The sequence below is a fragment of the Tamandua tetradactyla genome, chromosome 15, assembly GCF_023851605.1.
Source record: "Tamandua tetradactyla isolate mTamTet1 chromosome 15, mTamTet1.pri, whole genome shotgun sequence".
Lineage (NCBI taxonomy): Eukaryota > Metazoa > Chordata > Mammalia > Pilosa > Myrmecophagidae > Tamandua > Tamandua tetradactyla.
This window is the reverse complement of record NC_135341.1, coordinates 628241-634240: the sequence shown is the minus strand read 5'-3', so window position 1 is coordinate 634240 and position 6000 is coordinate 628241.

Sequence of the window (6000 nt, the reverse complement as noted above, 5' to 3'; positions counted from 1 at the left end):
GCAAAGAATGGTAGCAAGACAAATATTCTGATCAAGCTGCAAAAGTTTATTGAGGAGGCTGGGTATATATACCCTAGAAGGAGAGGGGGTGGCTAGTAGGGACGGTGGTGATCTGGACTGTTGCTAGGGCAGAGGGCAGATGTACAGTTAGTACTTTTGGCGTGAACTACTATTACTTCCGTGAAGAAGGCTGATTATAGTTTAGGCTGTTCTTTGTTTCAGCGCTGGTGGCCATGTTGCATGTTTCCGGCATCGCTGAGGGTGGATTTTATATATGTTACCTTAATTGTCCCCAACAAGTCCTGATTACATTAAGTGTACATGTAGTCAGGGTGTGTCTCATGGAATGTGACACTGATACGGTTATTAACTGTTTTTTTCCTTATATAAATGTGAGAAAAAGTAGATGAGGCATTTGACTAGAGAAAACAATGCTGAACAGTACAGCTTTGAAAAAGAACAAGCTTTCCTGTGGAACCAGATTCAGTCTAGTTGGAATCTCTATCTTCTACAATTTCAGATCAGTAAGTAAACCATAAAATCAGATGTGAGCCAGCCTCATTCTATTCATATATTTTTTTCTGTGGCAGAAATATTTTAACATCTTAAAATTTTATTAGTGTGTACCTCTATTTTAGCATTTACTTTATCTCTCTTGTACATTTCAAAGAAGTATATTTAACGTTCTGCCTTAACCTCCATTTATGCTTACACCTTCTTCACTTAATAGTTGCTAATATTGATAGTCAAGGTTTCTAAATATCTCTAAATCCACTAAATATTTCTTTATCATACAGTATCCCTCAACAAATTCAATAATTTCCTCTACAAGTCATCCTTCCTTAGGTTATAGCACTCTCATGGGATTCTCTCCATTCCTCTGGCTATCTTTCTTAATATTTGAAGTATCTTTCTTGGTAGTTGAAGAATCTTTCTCAAGCATTAAATATTTTAAGTCCTCAAGACTCAGTCCCCACGATTCCATTCTTCTCCCTTTCTCCTCTCTGCCTAGGCAATCTCCTTCGATCTTTTGGTATAGCAACTGTTAAGAAACACAATGTTGCATTCTGTATCACACAACTGAGCCACAGATTGGAATGCAAAATTTCCTAGCAAGTTATATGAGACTTTTGTGATCAGCGACTCTCATGGGCTTTTGCCCAAATTGCTCTTCCATAAATATCTGAAATATGAACTGTGGCCTTAAATGCCACACCAGGGCTTAAAACTTGGAATGATTCTTGGTGCCTACATCTTTTTCCCTTAGACAATTGCTAGCAATTAAACAGCAGCCAAATGAAATTATCAGTAAATGTGCCCCTCTCTATTTGGAATATTCTTACTTCTCATTCTACTCTTTTATTATCTATCTCTGATTTTTAGCCTATTTCCTTGTTATTAGCATTCACAAAAATTTTAAATAATGCCTCCTTATGCAAGCCTTCTCTACACTGTAGAAAAACAAATAAAAAGTAAGTTCTCTGATAAGATCTTCTCTATTAGGCTCATATACTAAAACTGTGTAATGTAGCCATGGTTTTTTCTTAAATTTCTAGGCATTGAGGGCAGAAATTTTTTTTTAAAAACTGTCTCCTCTGCCTTTTGCCACAAAGCATGATATATCATTAAAACCTAATTATATTTTAAAAAATAAATAAACAATTGAATTATATCCTTCTTTCCTGAACTCCTCATTTTCACTACCAAACTACTATAACAGGCAATCATCATTTAATTCTTTTTAATACCATCACAGTCTTTATTGTCTATCTGATCTCATTTGTGCCCCCAAACCCCCCTCTATGATTCTCACATTCAGCTTCATTCAGTGTTCTAACATTATTGTGTTACAATTAGGATGTATTGTGGTATCCATTTCTGAATTTCTGCAATCAGTCCTGTTACACAATCTGCATCCCTTCAGCTCCAATTACTCAATATCTACCATATTTCTATCTCCTGATGCTGTCTGTTACCAACGGAAATTCTCCAACTTTATTCACTAATGTCAGTTCATATCAGCGAGATCATACAATATTTTGTTTCTGGCTAATCTCACTCAGCACAATGCCTTAAGATCTATCCATGTTGTTACATGCTTCATGACTTTACTCTTTCTTCAGCTGCATGATATTCCATCATATGCATATACCACAGCTTGTTTTGCCACTCCCCTGTTGATGGACATTTGGGCTGTTTCCATCTCTTGGCAATTGTAAATAATGTTGCTATAAACATTGGTTTGTAAATGTCCATTTGTGTTCTTGCCCTCATTTCCTCTGAGTAGATACCTGGCAAGGTTATTGCTGGGTCATATGGCAATTCTATACTTTGCTTTCTGAGGAACTGCTCCACCGTCTTCCATAGTGGTTGTACCATTTGACATTCCCACCAACAGTGGATAAGTGTCTCTTTCTCCACAGCCTCTCCAGCACTTGTCATTTTTTGTTTTATTGATAATGTGCGTTATGATGGGTATGAGATGATGTCTCATTGTGGTTTTGATATGCACTTTCCTAATAGCTAGGGAAGTTGAGCATCTTTCCATGTGCCTTTGGACATTTGTATTTCCTCTTCTGAGAAGTGTCTGTTCATGTCTTTTACGCATTTTGTAATTGAGTTGTTTGTCTCTTTGCTGTTGAGTTGAACAATCTCTTTATATATTCTGGATATTAGACCTTTATCTAATATACCATTTCCAAATACTGTCTCCCATTGTGTTGACTTTTACTTTCTTGATGAAGATCTTTGATGCACCAAAGTGTTTAATTTTGAGGAGTTCCCATTTCTTTGTTTCTTTCTTCAAAGCTCGTGCTTTGGGTGTAAGGTCTAGGAAACCACCTCTTATTATAAGATTGATAAGATATTTTCCTACATTTTCTTCTAAAAGTTTTATGGTATTAGATCTAATGTTTAGGTATTTGATCCATTTTCAGTTAATTTTTGTATAGGGTGTGAGATGTGGATCCTCTTTCATTCTTTTGCATGTGGATATCCAGTTCTCTAGGCCCTATTTATTGAAGAGATTGTTCTGTCCCAGGTGAGTTGACTTGACTGCCTTATCAAAGATCAATTGTCCATAGAAGAGAGGGTCTATATCTGAAAACTCTATTCTACTCCATTGGTCAGCATATCTATCTTTATGCCAGTACCATGCTGTTTTGACCACTGTTGCATCATAATACACCTTAAAGTCAGGTAGTGTGATGTTTCCAACTTCATTTTTTTTTCAGGCTATTTTGAGCTATTTGGAGTACACTGTGCCTCCAGAAAATTTGGTTATTGGTTTTTCTATTTCTTAAAAGTAAGTTGTTGGGATTTTAATTGGTACTGCATTGAATCTGTAAATCAATTTAGGTAGAATTGTCATCCTAATTATATTTAGTCTTCCAATCAATGAACACCATATGCCCTTCTATTTATTTAGGTCTTCTGTGATTTCTTTTAACAGTTTCTTGTAGTATTATTTGTGTAGGTCTTTTGTATCTATAGTTAAGTTTATTCTTAAATATTTTAAATTTTTTGTTGCCATTGTAAATAGATTTTTTCTTGATTTCCCCCTCAGATTGTTCATTACTAGTGTGTAGAAACACTGCAGATTTTTGAGTTTTGATCTTATAACCTGCCACTTTGCTGTACTCATTTATTAGATCTAGTAGTTTTGCTGTGGATTTTTCAGGGTTTTTGATATATGGTATCATATAATCTGCAAACAGTGAGATTTTTATTTCTTCCTTTCCAATTTTGATGCCTTGCATTTCTTTTTCTTCTCTAATTGCTCTGGCTACATCTTCCAACACAATGTTGAATAACAGTGGTGATAGTGGACACCCCTATCTTTTTCCTGATCTTAGGTGGAAAGTTTTCAGTTTTTCCCCATTGAGGATGATGTTAACTGTGGGTTTTTCATATGTTCCCTTTATCATTTTGAGGAACTCCCCTTCCATTCCTATCCTTTGAAGTGTTTTCAAAAGGAAAGTATGTTGGATTTTCTCAAATACCTTTTCTGTATCAATCAAGATAATCATTTTGTTTTTCTGCTTTGATTTATTGATATGATGTATTAGGTTGATTTTCTTATGATGAACCATCCTTGCATACCTGCAATGAATCCTACTTGGTCATGGTGCATAATTCTTTTCATGTGCTGCTGGATTCGATGTGCAAGAATTTTGTTGAGGATTTTTGCATCTATATTCATTAGGGAGATTGGTCTGTAGTTTTTTCTTGCAATACCTTTGTCTGGCTTTGGTATGAGGGTGATGTTAGATTCACAGAATGAGTTGGTAGCTTTCCCTCCTCTTGAATTTTTTGGAATATTTTGAACAGGATTGGTACTATTTCTTTATTGAATGTTTGGTAGAATTCACACGTGAAGCCAACTGGTTCTGGACTTTTCTTTTTAGGGAGCTTCTTAATGACTGATTCAATTCTTTATTTGTAATTTGTTTGTTGAGGTTGTCTATTTCTTTTCGAGTCAATGTTGGTTGTTCATGCCTTCCTAGGAAGTTGTCCATTTCATATACATTGTCAAGTTTATTAGCATATCATCATTTCCTTTATTTCTATGGAGTCAGTGCTTATGTTCCCTCTTCTATTTCTAATTTTATTTATTTGCATTCTCTCACTTCTTCTTTTTCCACCCTCGCTAAGGTCCCATCAATTTTATTGATTTTCTCATAAAACCAAATTCTGGTTTTCTTGGTTTTCTCAATTGGTTTCATTTATTTCTCCTCTAATCTTCATTATTTCTTTCATTTTGCTTGCTTTTGGGTTAATTTGCTGTTCTTTCTCTACTTGTTCCAAGTGGACAGTTAATTTCTCCAGAAGGAGAAATAGAAAGGAAACAGGGAAAAATGGCGAACATACCGTTGCCCTTACACCTCCTTTCTTTCTTTGATCATGAGCATTCCCAACTACATTGATTTTAACGTCTGTTCTGTCTCTTCCTCATTTCTATTCCATACGTCCTACCTGTCTGCTGACAAGGTGGCTCAAAGAAGCATCAGACACAGGTACTGGACTCTGCCTGTCAGGAGCATGGGCCCGATGGTGCACTCCAGCACCAGGGAACCCCATGGGTTGAAAACTATATATTTATAGTTAATGCATATTTGAAACAAACTTAACAAATTTAATTTTGATAGTAATTATATGTGGTAAAATATTTGTTCAAAGTAATGATTTAAGTATGAAAAATATGAAAGATGTATTTTTATTAATACGAAAACAGAATAGTTTTATCCTAAATTGAGTAACTGTTACTAAATGAGAAAAATATGGGACAAAGTCTAAACTAATATAATAAGTGCTGAGGGTTTGTAAAAATGGAAATTATGTTTAAAATCAAGGAAGGTTTAATGAGTCTAAAATGACACTGTTTTTTCTTGGATTCTTAGGCTGTTCTAATCATAAGATAAAAAAAGTTTTTTTCTAAATAATTAGTTAAACAGCAAAGAGCCTGTGTTTTATCAAAATAACTTGTATTAACTTTTATCATGTTGTTATCTGTATAAAAAATACTGATTTTCTCCTGGGTATCATACTGGCAAAAACTGCTTCTTGCCCTAAGCCGGGGGCTTAATCTATTAATCTAAGTACTATTACCATAAATGAATCTATTACTGACTAAATAATATTCAAATCATATAAATACCTAAATTCCTTTAAGCCAAAATAATTTAATGCTTTGTCCAGTGTTTATATAAACTATATGTGCATAAACTAAATTTATCCCAAGATAACCATAGCTTATATTGGAAGCAGATCAGATTTGAAGGTTCAACGTAAGGAAAAAATATACTTGTGGAGTCGTTTCTGTTCAACTGATGTTGCTATTACATGACCTTGGTAAGAAATAGTTAAAATGTACACTCTAGCTGGGAGGACTGGCTATCCCCCCAGAAGGAGGTGTACTTTAATAAAGATATCTAGGTCCCAGGAAGCTCCTCTTGGTCCCTAGTCAGTTCCCAGAGGACCCAACTGGGCCCAGTCATGTAA